The following is an 18,048-nucleotide window of genomic DNA, read 5'->3' on the forward strand; positions in this document are numbered from 1 at the left end:
CGGACTTTTGCCGAACTTTTCCCGGACACCGAACCCCATTGAAGTCAATGGGGACCCGAACTTTCAGGCACTAAAATGGCTCTAAAACACCAATGGAAGGGCTAGAGTGCTGCAAATGGCAGCAAAACGTAGTTAAGAGCATGGCAAGTGCTCTGCAAACAAATGTGGATAGGGAAATAACTTAAAACAACAAAAAAAAACAGAAAAATAAAACAATGTTTTTAATCTCTGAAGGACGAGGCCCATATGGAGTAGGAGGGAGGTTGAGGTGGTGGTGGATGTGGCGGTGTCATAGGCGTGCGCACAGGGTGTGCCGGGTGTACCTGGGCACACCCTAATCACCTAGGGCACATAGCATTATCGCTCTGTTTGCCAGTGAGGAGATGGGAAAGATCTCCCTCGGACCTGCTCTGCTCTATTTCACTTTGCCAGCAGGTAGAGTAATGTATGGGGGCCATGTACATGTAGGCAAACACATGCATGTTTATTTAAACTTTGGGGTGCACACCCTAATGCAATAGGCTGCGCACACCTATGGGCGGTGTAGGTGGAAGCGGCGGCGAAGGAGGACCAGGGCCAGATTAAGAGCATCATGGGCTTGGTGCAGAGGATTTTGAAGGGCCTTAAGGGCCGTGCCTTGGCATGCACCCAGAGGAGGAAGGGTGCAGCCATGCATGCCTAATTCAACATGGGATGCTGTCTCTGAAGCCCATAAACACATCCATGCATCGGCAACTGTCCCTCCTTGTCCAGGCCTTCGTGCTGTGTGGGGAGGTTCTGAGGGAGCTGCCTGGGGAAGCGAGCATAGAAGCCAGACTTCTGTGTTTACAAGTGACAGAAGAGCGGTAACAGTGAATATGGCCAACCCGGGGCCTATATTAAGGTAGGGGCCTGGAGCTGCAGCTCCAATAGCCCCTATGTTAATCTGGCCCTGAGGAGGACGAGGTAGCCAACACTGCTTTTTTTCAGAAATTTTAAATGAGGGTACACCCCAAAAGAGTGAGAAAGAGCAAAAATAGAACAATGGCTGGGTAAGGCCGGTATCCATCGCTATTCTGCACAAGGTACGGAAATGTCCCGTGGGATCCATGCCTGGTTCATTTTAATAAACGTGAGCTTGTCCACATTGTCTCTGGACAGGCGGTTGCGCTTGTCTGTGATAACGCCCCCAGCCGTGCTAAATACCCGTTCAGATAATACACTGGCTGCAGGGCACGCCAGCACCTCCAAGGTGTAAAGGGCAAGCTCAGGCCATGTGCCCAATTTGGAGACCCAGAAGTTGAAGGGGGCAGACCCTTCATTTAGTACGTCTAGGCGTGTGCACACATACTGCTCCACCATGTTGGTGAAATGCTGCCTCCTGCTAAGACGTTCCATATGAGCTGCTGGTGCTGCTGTTTGTTGTGGCGTGCTGACAAAGCTTTTCCACATTTCGGCCATGCTAACCCTGCCTTCTGAGGTGCTGGCGGTGCCCTGGTTGCGTTGACGACCTCTTCCTCCTCCTCCTCCTCCTCCTCTGCCTTGTACTTCCACTGTGGCCCCGCTGTCAGGTGGGAATACCAGCAGCATCGCATCTACCAGCGTGCGCTTGTACTTGCGCATCTTGCGATCGCGCTCCAGTGAGTGAATTAAGGACGGTACATTGTCCTTGTAATGGGGATCCAGCAGCGTGGCCACCCAGTAATCAGCACAAGTTAGAATGTGGGCAACTCGGCGGTCGTTGTGGAGACACTGCAGCATGTAATCGCTCATGTGTGCCAGGCTGCCCAGAGGCAACGAAAGGCTGTCCTCTGTGGGAGGTGTATTGTCCGTGTCCTCTGTATCCCCCCAGCCACACACCAGTGATGGCCATGAGCTGGCCTTGGTGCCACCCTGCTGTGAACATGGTTCCATCTCCTCCTTCAGCTCCTCCTCCTCATCCTCCAGAACTGTGCCCCTGCTGGACAATTGTGTCCCTGGCGTTTGTGTGTGCAGGAACCCACCCTCGGAGCCCTTTGTGAATGACTGCCCTGAAAGCCTTGGAAATGTTATCTCTTCATCCTCCTCCTCCTCCTTCTCATCCTGTGCCACATCCTCTTCCATCATCGCCCAAATTGTTTTTTGAAGGAGGCATAGAAGTGGGATAGTTAAGCTGACAACGGCATCATCTGCACTGGCCATGTTGGTGGAGTACTCAAAAAAGCGCAACAAGGCACACAGGTCTCGCATGGAGGCCCAGTTATTGGTGGTGAAGTGGTGCTGTTCCGCAGAGCGACTCACGCGTGCGTGCTGCAGCTGAAACTCCTCTATGGCCTGATGCTGCTCGCACAGTCTTTCCAGCATGTGCAAGGTGGAGTTCCACCTTGTGGGCATGTCACATATGAGGCGGTGAGCGGGAAGGCCGAAGTTACGCTGCAGCGCTGACAGGCGAGCAGCAGCAGGGTGAGAACGCCTAAAGTGCGCACAGACGGCCCGCACTTTCTGCAGCAGCTCTGACATATCGGGGTAGTTTTTAAGGAACCTCTGCACCACCAAATTCAGCACATGCACCAGGCAAGGGATGTGCGTCAAACCGGCTAGGCCCAGAGCTGCTATGAAATTTCGCCCATTATCGCACACCACCAGGCCGGGCTTGAGGCTCGCTGGCAGCAACCACTCATTTGTCTGCTGTTCCATGCTCCTCCACAACTCCTGTGCGGTGTGTGGGTTTTCCCCCAAACAGGCAAGTTTTAAAACTGCCTGCTGTCGTTTACCCCTGGCCGTGCTGAAGTTGGTGGTGAAGGTGTTACGCTGTCCGGATGAGGAGGCGGTAGAGGATGAGGAAGTGGAGTAGGAGGAGTTAGGAACAGGAGGCAAACTGAAGCGCCCTGCAATCCTCGGTGGTGGAAGGACATGCGCCAAATTGCTATCCGCCTCAGGCCCATCCGCCACTGCATTTACCCAGTGTGCCGCTAGGGAGATATAATGCCCCTGACCGTGCTTACTGGTCCACGTATCGGTAGTTAGGTGGACCTTGGCACAGATGGCGTTGCGCAGTGCACGCCTGATTTTTTCCCCCACTTGGTTGTGCAGGGAAGGGATGGCTTGCCTGTAAAAGTAGTGGCGGCTGGGCACGACGTACTGTGGGACAGCCACCGACATAAGGTTTTTAAAACTGTGCGTCTCCACCAGACGGAATGACAGCATTTCAAAGGCCAAGAATTTTGAAATGCTGGCATTCAGGGCCAGGGATCGTGGGTGGGTAGGGGGGTACTTCCTCTTCCTCTCAAGTGTTTGGGAGATGGAAAGCTGAACGCTTCCACGGGACATTGTGGAGATGGTTGGTGACCCAGGTGGTGGTGTTGCTGACAGATCGTCTGTTTGCGGGGTGGCAGGTGCCGGTATCACTACAGATGTGGATGGAGCGGCCGAGACTGCAGCAGAAGAGGAAGCAGGATGAGCCAGAGACGTTTCTTGGTTTTGAAGGTGTCTACTCCACTGCAGCTCGTGCTTTGCACTTAGATGCCTGATCATGCAGGTTGTGCTCAGGTTGAGAAGGTTTATGCCTCGCTTCAGGATCTGATTGCACAGGTTGCAAACCACTCGTGTCCTGTCATCAGCACATTTTCTGAAGAACTTCCACACTAGAGAACTCCTTTGAGCTGACTTTGGTGCGCTCGTTCCCTTGCTGCGTTGGGCAGTAGCAGGCGTAGTGTCTAGGGCACGGCCGCTCCGCTTCTGCACCCTGCTCCCTCTTCTGCTGTGCTGGTGGCTCTGTGCGACCACCGCCTCTTCCTCCAAACTACTCAGGTCACCTGCATGACCTTCATTCCATGTGGGGTCGTCCTCCACATCATCTTCCACCCAGTCTTCACCCCTGCCCTCCTTGTCGGTCTCCACACTTCTGAACGCCACAGCAGTTGGCACCTGCGTTTCGTCATCATCGGAGACGTGCTGCGATGGTCCTTGCATGTACTCATCTTGAGAAATAAGTGGTTGGGCATCGCTGCACTCAATCTCTTCCACTTCTGGGGCAGGGCTAGGTGGATGGCCCTGGGAAACCCTGCTGACAGAGTCCTCAAAAAGAAGAAGAGACTGCTGTATGGCTTGGGGCTCAGACTGCTTGCCTGATTTGCAAGGGGGTGAGGTGAAAGACGGTTGGACATTGGCTGCAGGTGCCAACTCTGACCTTTCTGAAGTAGACTGGGTGGGAGACAATGTGAAGGAACTGGAGGCAGTGTCAGCAGCAAACCAATCTATTATCGCCTCTATGTGTTCTGGCCTCATCACTTCTAGAGGCGTATGATGCCCTACCAAATACTGATGCAGGTTCTGTCACCTACTAACATTTGAGGAGGGTGTTTCACTTGTGCGTGTAGCTGGCACAGATCGACCACGTCCTCTCCTTGCAACAGGAGCTCTACCAGCAGCACCACGACCCAGGCCACGGCCCCTATTTGACGGTCTCCTCATATTTCTGTAATTGAGGATCTTGCCCTAGAAAGGTGTTTATTGAATAGCGGAACAAAACAACAACAGTATCGCACAGGTGTATCTCACAGTCAAATATGCAAACTATGCCGCAATTTAATGTTTTTTACCCCAAAAGGGTGTATATTGAATAGCGGAATAGGATAAAAAATGGTGTATCTCACACGTACAAACACAGACTAGGCCCCGATTAAAATTTTTTGTACCCTAAAGGGAGGATGAGGAAGAGGAGTAGGAGGAGTTGGGAACAGGAGGCAAACTGAAGCGCCCTGCAATCCTTGGCGGTGGAAGGAGATGCGCCAAACACATTTAAAAGTTTTATCTCACACGTACTGATAAAGACTATGCTGTAATTTAATTTTTTACACTCCAAAAGGGTGTATATTGAATAGCGGAATAGGAAAAATGTTATAATACGGTGTATCTCACACGTACAAACACAGACTAGGCCCCGATTACAATTTTTTGTACCCTAAAGGCAGGATGAGGAAGAGGAGTAGGAGGAGTTGGGAACAGGAGGCAAACTGAAGCGCCCTGCAATCCTTGGCGGTGGAAGGAGATGCGCCAAACAAATTTAAAAGGTGTATCTCACACGTACCGATACAGACTATGCCGTAATTTAATTTTTTACACTCCAAAAGGGTGTATATTGAATAGCGGAATAGGAAAAATTTTATAATACGGTGTATCTCACACGTACAAACACAGACTAGGCCCCGATTACAATTTTTTGTACCCTAAAGGCAGGATGAGGAAGAGGAGTATGAGGAGTTGGGAACAGGAGGCAAATTGAAGCGCCCTGCAATCCTTGGCGGTGGAAGGAGATGCGCCAAATAAATTTAAAAGGTGTATCTCACACGTACCCATACAGACTATGCCGTAATTGAATTTTTTACACTCCAAAAGGGTGTATATTGAATAGCGGAATAGGAAAAAAATTTTAATACGGTGTATCTCACACGTACAAACACAGACTAGGCCCCGATTACAATTTTTCGTACCCTAAAGGCAGGATGAGGAAAGGGAGTATGAGGAGTTGGGAACAGGAGGCAAACTGAAGCGCCCTGCAATCCTTGGCGGTGGAAGGAGATGCGCCAAATAAATTTAAAAGGTGTATCTCACACGTACCGATACAGACTATGCCGTAATTTAATTTTTTACACTCCTAAAGGGTGTATATTGAATAGCGGAATAGGAAAAATGTTATAATACGGTGTATCTCACACGTACAAACACAGACTAGGCCCCGATTACAATTTTTTGTACCCTAAAGGCAGGATGAGGAGTAGGAGGAGTTCGGAACAGGCAGTACCCTCAAATCCTCAGAAGTATGAGATGCACCCCAAAAATTGGAAAGGTGTATCTCACACGTACCAACACAGACTATCCCTCAATTTAATTGTTTATACCCAAAGGTTTTTATTGAATAGCGGAATAGAAAATATTATCAAAAAAAGGTGTACGTATCTCACACGTACAGAACCTGACTAGGCCACAATTACTATTTTTTGTACCCCCAAAGGCAGGATGAGGAGTAGGAGGAGTTTGGAACAGGCAGCACCCTCAAATCCTCAGAAGTATGAGATGCACCCCAAAAATTGGAAAGGTGTATCTCACACGTACCAACACAGACTATCCCGCAATTTAATTGTTTATACCCAAAGGTTTTTATTGAATAGCGGAATAGAAAATATTATCAAAAAAAGTGTATGTATCTCACACGTACAGAACCACACTAGGCCCCAATTACTATTTTTTGTACCCCTAAAAGGCAGGATGAGGAGTAGGAGGAGTTTGGAACAGGCAGCACCCTCAAATCTTCGGAAGTATGAGATGAACCCCAAAAATTGGAAAGGTGTATCTCACACGTACCAACACAGACTATCCCGCAATTTAATTGTTTATACCCAAAGGTTTTTATTGAATAGCGGAATAGAAAATATTATCAAAAAAAGTGTATGTATCTCACACGTACAGAACCACACTAGGCCCCAATTACTATTTTTTGTACCCCTAAAAGGCAGGATGAGGAGTAGGAGGAGTACGGAACAGGCAGCACCCTCAAATCTTCGGAAGTATGAGATGAACCCCAAAAATTGGAAAGGTGTATCTCACACGTACCAACACAGACTATCCCGCAATTTAATTGTTTATACCCAAAGGTTTTTATTGAATAGCGGAATAGAAAATATTATCAAAAAAAGTGTATGTATCTCACACGTACAGAACCACACTAGGCCCCAATTACTATTTTTTGTACCCCTAAAAGGCAGGATGAGGAGTAGGAGGAGTTTGGAACAGGCAGCACCCTCAAATCTTCGGAAGTATGAGATGAACCCCAAAAATTGGAAAGGTGTATCTCACACGTACCAACACAGACTATCCCGCAATTTAATTGTTTATACCCAAAGGTTTTGATTGAATAGCGGAATAGAAAATATTATCAAAAAAAACTGTATGTATCTCACACGTACAGAACCACACTAGGCCCCAATTACTATTTTTTGTACCCCTAAAGGCAGGATGAGGAGTAGGAGGAGTAGGGAACAGGCAGCACCCTCAAATCTTCAGAAGTATGAGATGAACCCCAAAAATTGGAAAGGTGTATCTCACACGTACCAACACAGACTATCCCGCAATTTAATTGTTTATACCCAAAGATTTTTATTGAATAGCGGAATAGAAAATATTATCAAAAAAAGTGTATGTATCTCACACGTACAGAACCACACTAGGCCCCAATTACTATTTTTTGTACCCCTAAAAGGCAGGATGAGGAGTAGGAGGAGTTTGGAACAGGCAGCACCCTCAAATCTTCGGCAGTATGAGATGAACCCCAAAAATTGGAAAGGTGTATCTCACACGTATCAACACAGACTATCCCGCAATTTAATTGTTTATACCCAAAGGTTTTTATTGAATAGCGGAATAGAAAATATTATCAAAAAAAGTGTATGTATTTCACACGTACAGAACCACACTAGGCCCCAATTACTATTTTTTGTACCCCTAAAGGCAGGATGAGGAGTAGGAGGAGTACGGAACAGGCAGCACCCTCAAATCTTCAGAAGTATGAGATGAACCCCAAAAATTGGAAAGGTGTATCTCACCAACACTGACTATCCCGCAAATTTATGGATAAAATGAGGAAGTGATTGGCGCTGACTAATGGGGTGTTCGGGAAATCAGATTATTTAAATGTTATTGCGTCACTCCTAAAAATAATGTACCAGGTGTTTGGTATGGAGTGTGTATATATATCCAATATAGATAAGCGTGATAAAGATTTAAAATAAATTAAAATCAGTGTGTATCCATATTAGGTGACAATAATAAAAGATAATAAAATATTTTGGTGTATGTAAAGTACAAACACTAAAAATACAAATACCAATCTGCGTGTTAATATAAATAAATATGTGCAGACTCAAAGTGAACATGTGCAAATTTGGTGCAGTAAATGATCAGTGTATTACACAATGTGTGTGAAATAAATATATATATATATATGTGCACAATCCACAATAAACCTGTATGGTTAGTGGCTAAGTGCAACGATAAATAGATATATCTGGTATCACTGATATGTGTGTGAAAGCCAGCAGTGGGCTCTTCCACAAAATGAATTGAGTATCAAGGTGTGTGCAGATCTGCTAGTTGAGAGTTAATAATAAAGTAAAGAATGTGTTAGTGGATGCAAAACTCAATGTGCAATAATGAATGCAGGTGGCAAAGAATTCTACCTTATCAGTAAACAACTTAAAAGTGTGCAATAATATAGGAGTAGGATATAAAAATAGATGGATATATATACTTTGGCTTGCAGGTGTGTATAGTACCAGTAATGGGTATAAATTGGGAATTTAATCACAAGCAATAAATATTAGTAATAAATATAGCTGCCAATAAATAAGTGCAAAGGTGCAATTGTGAAAAAGAAAAAAACTGTGCAAAATCAGCAAAATAGGTGGGTGTCACCGTAGAACGACACAACAGATAGGTCCAAATATCATGCAATCAAAACCAATGAATGAATCCAAAAAGTCCTATATTTATATAGTCCATAAAAAATGGTTAAGGTGCTCTTTTCTCTATGCCCGGAGTGCAGTGAGTGGGCGGAAGGTAAGGTGCTCCCCTATTCCTGGGGTCTTGTGCTTACCAGATTCCCATACCCCTGCAGGGGTAAATAGCGGGTCGATATTGGGGATCACTCCCATACACCGGCAACCTGGTCCCTCCTAATGTACTTCTTCCCTGTACTCGGTCTCACTCCGTCATAGGGTATATGGCTTACGGTATCAGTTCAGCAAGGAAATGGCCAATGTAGTCCCCGGGTATGCAAAAAGGGAAAGGAGCCTCCGATAGTGTAGTATTGTTAAAAAACTCTTTATTCCAATAAAAAAGAAGACATGTACTCACATATAATATAAACCTGTAGTACATCCGTCTGGCATAGGAGCCGCAACCTCCTCTCTCGCGGTGCACACTCTGGAGTAGCGTGCGTGCCAACCGCCGGATGTGCGTTCCGAGCCTCGGGATCGTTAGACGGAAGTGATGTGGTCACGCTCTCGACGCGTTTCGTCACACTGACGTCATCTGGAGTAGCGTCGACCACGTCCATTCCGTCTGTTTAAGTATTGTGCTGTTACTAGGGAACCCGGCTGGAGGGTGTCCAATTGTTTCTCATTCGGCCAATGAGGCAATTACGTGTCATATGTTGCTAGGCAGAGGTGGTCTATTTATTCATTTGTTGAGCAATCACTTTATATTCGGCCAGTTAAAAAAGAGGAAGTTTGATGTCATATGTTACTAGGCAGTATTCCTTTGTTACAAGTGGTTTAGAAAGAGGAAACTTTATACAAAGCATAGGAAAGCCGGGTGATCGAGATTTCCCGGTCACCAGGTCCTATCAAACTCTGCTGTTAGTGGATAGTGACTATGAGTATATGTGCCCAGATGTAAGTTATCATGTAGCCGGCATGTGTATCTAATCTGGGGAGGAAAAGAAAGGGGGGTTATTTAAACTATTGTGTGGGACGTTAAATGCCTCTTTTTTTGATAACATAGACAAGTATATGTGTGGGGTAGATGAAGTAGGAGGCGAAGGTATTTTTTATTATTTTTTAATTGAGCCAAGTGCTATTTCTGAATAACTAAAGGGAGGGTCTTAAAGCATATATTAATCCAATAGTCAAAAATATACATAAATATCAAAGGAAGGGGCTTACAGTGTATATTAATCCAGTAGCCAATAAAAAAAAATATATATAAAGGGAGGCTACTTCCTGTGGCAGTCAATATAAAAATCTCATAATAATATCTAAAAAGGGCATTCATTTCATATATATTAAAAATGCAGATAAAATCTTTTTTAAATCCAAGTGGTCTGGTAAGCACTCAATATCTTATATGTTACTTTACACATAATCAAGAAATAGTATGTTTACATCTCTTACACATATTGTAATCGTATCTATAACATATGTACAATGGTATATCAACTGTATGTCACATGTCCTGAGTTTTTAATATATATCTTGAACAGAAAAGTGTATCTATCAGTGTTTATATCCATAAGTAGAATTTAACATATAGGGTATATGGGAAGTTTATGTATACCTATGTAATTCCACTGGTTACTATAAATATTCACTGTGTTAGTTCTATGGTGCTAGGAGGAATATGTATATGATCTAGGCCCTGTAATAGTATCTATCATATTTTGGCCCGTGTACATTAGTATACATGTGTTATATCTACATGTAAGCATCATTGAACTGTGGTTATTTCCATTATAGAAGAGGGCCATGATATGCGGATAAGTAAGGGTGTGGGAAGAGTAAGGGAATATTAACCCGTCCTGTCCTGCTGAAAATAGTGTGGGAATTATTTCGGAGCAATCCTATCCAAACTATGGTGGAATAGGAAATGTGATACGTTTTTACTGTTTCTAATAATGGGCAAATTGTCCCATTCATAGGAGGTTTGAAGCCTGGATCTTGATGTGGATATAGGAATGTATATATCTAAAGATGCCTTAAAAAATAAATTAGTAGTTTGAAATAAAGCAGTTAAGATCTATATCGAGATTCAACCCTCCAGGCTGGAGTGATTCTAATTAAAATATCCATTTTGTTTCGTTTTTGGAGATCTTCCTTGTTGTATTCTCTCCCCTCCAATGTGCTTTTATGGTGTCTATGCCATAAAACAGTAAACCTTTTGGATTTTTGTTATGTGTTTCAAGGAAGCGTCTTGATAGACCATGTTTTGGAAAGCCATTTTTAATGTTTTTTATGTGCTCTCTTATTCGCACGTGCAGTGGTCTGGTGGTTCTGCCCACGTACTGTTTGTGGCAAGGGCACTCAATAACGTAAGTGACGTGGGTACTGGAGCACGTTATCAATTCATTTATTTTAAATTTCCGTTTGTTGGAAAAAGATCTAAATTCGGTCATCTTCCTAGGTTGTAATGTGTTATTTCTACATGCAAGACATTTCCGGCATCTTATAAACCCTTTTAGATCTGGGAAAATTTTAATTTGTTTTGGTGGGTCTGTCACGTTATGGACCAACCTATTTCTATGTGCAGGTGCTTTTCGATAAATGAACTTTGGTTTACTGGGTAAAATCTTTGCCAAAGTCCTATCCGATTTTAAAATGGGCCAGTATTTATCAAAAATTTTTTCCATTTGTCTGTGTTGTTTGTTAAAACCAGTGATAAAAGCCAGATCAAATTCATTATATTTGTTTTTGGGTTTTTCCTTCAATAATTCTTCCCTCCGCATATTTTTAACTTTGTCCTCTGTAGCCTCAAGTGTTTTCCTATCATATCCCTTTTCTATAAACTTCTCAGTAAGTATTTTTGCTTGTGTGTCATATTCCTCCATTCTGCCGCAATTTCTTCTCAGCCTCATATATTGTCCCTTAGGTATGTTTTGTTTCCACTTGGGATGATGGCAACTTGATGTGGGGATGTACCCGTTTTTATCAGTTGGTTTAAAAAAGGAACGTGTGGTCAGTTTCCCACTGTCTTTAAGAATTTGCAAATCTAAAAAGTCAACTTGTGCTTGATCCTGATGGCCTGTGAATTTGATGCCATACTTATTGTTATTTAGTTCATTGATAAAAGCATCTAATGTATCCTGTGGTCCCTTCCATACCATAAAAATGTCATCTATATATCTGCGGTAAAAACTCAGGTGGGGCCTGTGCGTGGTATAAAAAAGTTCCTCCTCTAATAAGTTCATAAATAAATTAGCTACGCTACGGGCGTATCTTGCCCCCATTGCGACGCCCCTAGTTTGGACATAAAAGTTATTTGAGTGCCAAAAGTAATTATTGGACACAGCCAGTTGATATCCTTCTAAAATATAATTTATCTGTGTTTGTTTAAGATTGAAGTCCATATGTAGTGCTCTTTTTACCCCTTTCAGCCCATCTTTTTGCTTGATGCTAGTGTATAGTGAATTTGCATCCACTGTCACTAAAAAGCACTGTTCATCCACTTCAAGATTTTGTAACTCCCTGATAAGTTGTGCACTGTCTTTTAGGTAAGATTTCCCTTTTGGTACTAATGGTTGGAGGTATTGGTCCGGGTACTCACCCAATCTAGAAAAAAGGGAGTCAACCCCACTAATGATGGGTCTACCCGGGGGTTTCTCTAATCTTTTATGGATCTTCGGGAGATAGTACATCACCGGTGTCTTGGATGAGGATGGGAATAAGTATCTTGCTTCCTTATCTGTTAAAATTCCCAGATCTTTACCCTTCTCTATATATCCTTGTAGTTTTTTCTTATATTCTCTTCTGGGGTTCGTTCTCAATTTCTGATAAGTATCTGGAGTGGCTATCAAATTGTTCATTTCTTCTTCATAGTCCTCCTTATTTAGGATTACCAGGCCTCCCCCTTTGTCCGCAGGGCGGATGACCACATGTTTGTTCTCCTCCAATTTCTTGATGGTTTTCCAGATCCTTTTGCTGTCTTTGCTTTCTATCTTTAAATTCTTGATTTCATATTCCACCATTTTCCTAAAAGCATTAGTGCACTCATTGTTGGGTACTTTGGGGTTGAAAGTAGATCTATTTCTATGATTTGTCTGTTTAAAATATGGATTGGTTGTTTGGTTTTGTGTCCCCTTCAAACTGAAAAATTTCTTAATGTTCAACTTCCTAATGAATTTTTGTACGTCTATATATGTCTCGAATTTGTCCATGTTTTTCTTAGGTGCATATTTAAGGCCGAGGTCTAAAACTTCAAGTTCTTCTTTGTTAAAAACAACTCTGATAAAATTAAAAATGCCCTTCCCTAAAACTCTCGCCTTCTTTTTCTTTCTGTCCCCACGTTTGCCCCTTGTGCGTTTTCCTCCGTGCCATTCCCTGTTCCCGAAATTCTGCCTCCCAAAATCTTGGTTCATTCCCCCTCTCTGAATGTTCTGTCCGAAGTTGTTGCCGTGGTCTTGTCGCCAACGGTTCCCCATGTATCCTGGTCCGAAGTTGTTGTCGTGGTCCTGTCTCCACCGATTCTCTGTGTATCCTGGGTGTCTGGTCGCTCCTGGTCCTCCTGGGCGATGTTGCCACCATTGTTGTCTCGGGGGTCTTCCTCTGTTGTTCCTCTGAAAAAAATTGTATCCTCTATCATTCCAGCCCTCCTCTCTTGGGGTGAAATTCCTTCTATTCCCCAGTGGCGAGAACCTATTGTAGGTTGGGATTCGATAGTATGGGGATATGTATTCCCGGTTCTGGAATCTGGTGTCCCTCTGATCCCTCAGGGTTTCATATCCAGTATTATGATTCCTCATGTTTCTGGGGCCCCTTGGGGTTCTGGGGGGTCTAGGAGGGAGTTCCTGTTGGTTCCTGTCTTGTCTGGGGGCATTAGGTCTTGGTTCTCTGTTTGGCCTAGCAGGTCTGAATTCCGATTCCTGAGGTGTTCTAGGAAAGGGTGTGGCCGGTGTCCTGGTCATGGGTGTAATAGGTTCTTCTTCTTGTTCTTCTTCTTCTTCTTCATCTGGAGAAGTTTCCCTCGATAGATAGGCCGGTACTGAATCTGGTATTTCCATTGCTTCTTCTCCCAAGGATGCTTGCCATTTATTAACCTTGTTGTTTTTGTAGTCCAGTGCATCCCTAGTGAACTTCTTTTTCTGTACTTCTGTGTCGTATTTGGTAATATAAGTGTGTAGTTCTCTTTCCTTTATTTTGTAATCATTGGTGTCTGCAAAAGGGGTCAGGAGAGTTTTCAGATTGGTAATTGTCTCTTCTATCTCTCTCAATTTAAATTTTCTCCTCCCAATAATTAGTTTTAGTAGTTCAGTTTCGCATCTGTTGAAAAAATTGTACCGTTCCTCCATTAATCCCTCATCTGTGAGGGCATCATTGGGGCGATCTTCCCACCTGAGTCTCCGTGGTGTCATTCTTTCTTTACTGTACATCTCCAGGGTAGAGATGTCCCACCACACTCTAAGTTGCTTTTCCATATCATGTTTAAGTTGTTTAAAAAGATCATTGAGGTTTTGATTAGTGGAGACTCTCTCATGGTTGAAAATTTCTTCAATATTGATTTCCCTTTTACCTATGTAACTAAAAATATCCATAGCTGCAGAAAATACACTCAAAAAGAGTGTGAAAATGTAAAAAAGTAGAAGAAATCCGCGTTTAGGATAAAGAGTGTATAAAAAGTATATATAAAAACACCACACTTGGCTGCTGCCCACTTCAGAAAATGCAACCCTAAAAGGGAAGCATCAGAGGTATGGATAAAATGAGGAAGTGATTGGCGCTGACTAATGGGGTGTTCGGGATATCAGATTATTTAAATGTTATTGCGTCACTCCAAAAAATAATGTACCAGGTGTTTGGTATGGAGTGTGTATATATATCCAATATAGATAAGCGTGATAAAGATTTAAAATAAATTAAAATCAGTGTGTATCCATATTAGGTGACAATAATAAAAGATAATAAAATATTTTGGTGTATGTAAAGTACAAACACTAAAAATACAAATACCAATCTGCGTGTTAATATAAATAAATATGTGCAGACTCAAAGTGAACATGTGCAAATTTGGTGCAGTAAATGATCAGTGTATTACAAGATGTGTGTGAAATAAATATATATATATGTGCACAATCCACAATAAACCTGTATGGTTAGTGGCTAAGTGCAATGATAAATAGATATATCTGGTATCACTGATATGTGTGTGAAAGCCAGCAGTGGGCTCTTCCACAAAATGAATTGAGTATCAAGGTGTGTGCAGGTGAGAGTTAATAATAAAGTAAAGAATGTGTTAGTGGATGCAAAACTCAATGTGCAATAATGAATGCAGGTGGCAAAGAATTCTACCTTATCAGTAAACAACTTAAAAGTGTGCAATAATATAGGAGTAGGATATAAAAATAGATGGATATATATACTCTGGCTTGCAGGTGTGTATAGTACCAGTAATGGGTATAAACTGGGAATTCAATCACAAGCAATAAATATTAGTAATAAATATAGCTGCCAATAAATAGGTGCAAAGGTGCAATTGTGAAAAAGAAAAAAACTGCAAATTCAGCAAAATAGGTGGGTGTCACTGTAGAACGACACAACAGATAGGTCCAAATATCATGCAATCAAAACCAATGAATGAATCCAAAAAGTCCTATATTTATATAGTCCATAAAAAATGGTTAAGGTGCTCTTTTCTCTATGCCCGGAGTGCAGTGAGTGGGCGGAAGGTAAGGTGCTCCCCTATTCCTGGGGTCTTGCGCTTACCAGATTCCCGTACCCCTGCAGGGATAAATAGCGGGTCGATATTGGGGATCGCTCCCATACACCGGCAACCTGGTCCCTCCTAATGTACTTCTTCCCTGTACTCGGTCTCACTCCGTCATAGGGTATATGGCTTACGGTATCAGTTCAGCAAGGAAATGGCCAATGTAGTCCCCGGGTATGCAAAAAGGGAAAGGAGCCTCCGATAGTGTAGCATTGTTAAAAAACTCTTTATTCCAATAAAAAAGAACACATGTACTCACATATAATATAAACCTGTAGTATGTCCGTCTGGCATGGGAGCCGCAACCTCCTCTCTTGCTGTGCACACTTGGGAGTAGCGTGCGTGCCAACCGCCGGATGTGCGTTCCGAGTCTCGGGATCGTTAGACGGAAGTGATGTGGTCACGCTCTCGACGCGTTTCGTCACACTGACGTCATCTGGAGTAGCGTCGACCACGTCCATTCCGTCTGTTTAAGTATTGTGCGGTTACCAGGCAACCCGGCCGGAGGGTGTCCAATTGTTTCTCATTCGGCCAATGAGGCAATTACGTGTCATATGTTGCTAGGCAGAGGTGGTCTATTTATTCATTTGTTGAGCAATCACTTTATATTCGGCCAGTTAAAAAAGAGGAAGTTTGATGTCATATGTTACTAGGCAGTATTCCTTTGTTACAAGTGGTTTAGAAAGAGGAAACTTTATACAAAGTATAGGAAAGCCGGGTGATTGAGATTTCCCGGTCACCAGGTCCTATCAAACTCTGCTGTTAGTGGATAGTGACTATGAGTATATGTGCCCAGATGTAAGTTATCATGTAGCCGGCATGTGTATCTAATCTGGGGAGGAAAAGGAAGGGGGGTTATTTAAATTATTGTGTGGGACGTTACATGCCTCTTTTTTTGATAACATAGACAAATATATGTGTGGGGTAGATGAAGTAGGAGGCAAAGGTATTTTTTATTATTTTTTAGTTGAGCCAAGTGCTATTTCTGAATAATTAAAGGGAGGGTCTTAAAGCATATATTAATCCAATAGTCAAAAATATACATGAATATCAAAGGAAAAAGATCTAAATTCGGTCATCTTCCTAGGTTGTAATGTGTTATTTCTACATGCAAGACATTTCCGGCATCTTATAAACCCTTTTAGATCTGGGAAAATTTTAATTTGTTTTGGTGGGTCTGTCACGTTATGGACCAACCTATTTCTAAGTGCAGGTGCTTTTCGATAAATGAACTTTGGTTTACTGGGTAAAATCTTTGCCAAAGTCCTATCCGATTTTAAAATGGGCCAGTATTTATTAAAAAAAATTTCCATTTGTCTGTGTTGTTTGTTAAAACCAGTGATAAAAGCCAGATCAAATTCATTATATTTGTTTTTGGGTTTTTCCTTCAATAATTCTTCCCTCCGCATATTTTTAACTTTTTCCTTTGTAGCCTCAAGTGTTTTCCTATCATATCCCTTTTCTATAAACCTCCCAGTAAGTACTTTTGCTTGTGTGTCATATTCCTCCATTCTGCCGCAATTTCTTCTCAGCCTCATATATTGTCCCTTAGGTATGTTTTGTTTCCACTTGGGATGATGGCAACTTGATGTGGGGATGTACCTGTTTTTATCAGTTGGTTTAAAAAAGGAACGTGTGGTCAGTTTCCCACTGTCTTTAAGAATTTGCAAATCTAAAAAGTCAACTTGTGCTGGATCCTGATGGCCTGTGAATTTGATGCCATACTTATTGTTATTTAGTTCATTGATAAAAGCATCTAATGTATCCTGTGGTCCCTTCCATACCATAAAAATGTCATCTATATATCTGCGGTAAAAACTCAGGTGGGGTCTGTGCGTGGTATAAATAAGTTCCTCCTCTAATAAGTTCATAAATAAATTAGCTACGCTAGGGGCGTATCTTGCCCCCATTGCAACGCCCCTAGTTTGGACATAAAAGTTATTTGAGTGCCAAAAGTAATTATTGGACATAGCCAGTTGCAATCCTTCTAAAATATAATTTATCTGTGTTTGTTTAAGATTGGAGTCCATATGTAGTGCTCTTTTTACCCCTTTCAGCCCATCTTTTTGCTTGATGCTAGTGTATAGTGAATACGCATCCACTGTCACTAAAAAGCACTGTTCATCCACTTCAAGATTTTGTAACTCCCTGATAAGTTGTGCACTGTCTTTTAGGTAAGATTTCCCTTTTGGTACTAATGGTTGGAGGTATTGGTCCAGGTACTCACCCAATCTAGAAAAAAGGGAGTCAACCCCACTAATGATGGGTCTACCCGGGGGTTTCTCTAATCTTTTATGGATCTTCGGGAGATAGTACATCACCAGTGTCTTGGATGAGGATGGGAATAAGTATCTTGCTTCCTTATCTGTTAAAATTCCCAGATCTTTACCCTTCTCTATATATCCTTGTAGTTTTTTCTTATATTCTCTTCTGGGGTTTGTTCTCAATTTCTGATAAGTATCTGGAGTGGCTATCAAATTGTTCATTTCTTCTTCATAGTCCTCCTTATTTAGGATTACCGGGCCTCCCCCTTTGTCCGCAGGGCGGATGACCACATGTTTGTTCTCCTCCAATTTCTTGATGGTTTTCCAGATCCTTTTGCTGTCTTTACTTTCTATCTTTAAATTCTTGATTTCATATTCCACCATTTTCCTAAAAGCATTAGTGCACTCATTGTTGGGTACTTTGGGGTTGAAAGTAGATCTATTTCTATGATTTGTCTGTTTAAAATATGGATTGGTTGTTTGGTTTTGTGTCCCCTTCAAACTGAAAAATTTCTTAATGTTCAACTTCCTAATGAATTTTTGTACGTCTATATATGTCTCGAATTTGTCCATGTTTTTC

This window comes from Pelophylax lessonae (genome assembly GCF_965119305.1).
Source record: "Pelophylax lessonae genome assembly, chromosome: 7".
Classification (NCBI taxonomy): Eukaryota; Metazoa; Chordata; class Amphibia; order Anura; family Ranidae; genus Pelophylax; species Pelophylax lessonae.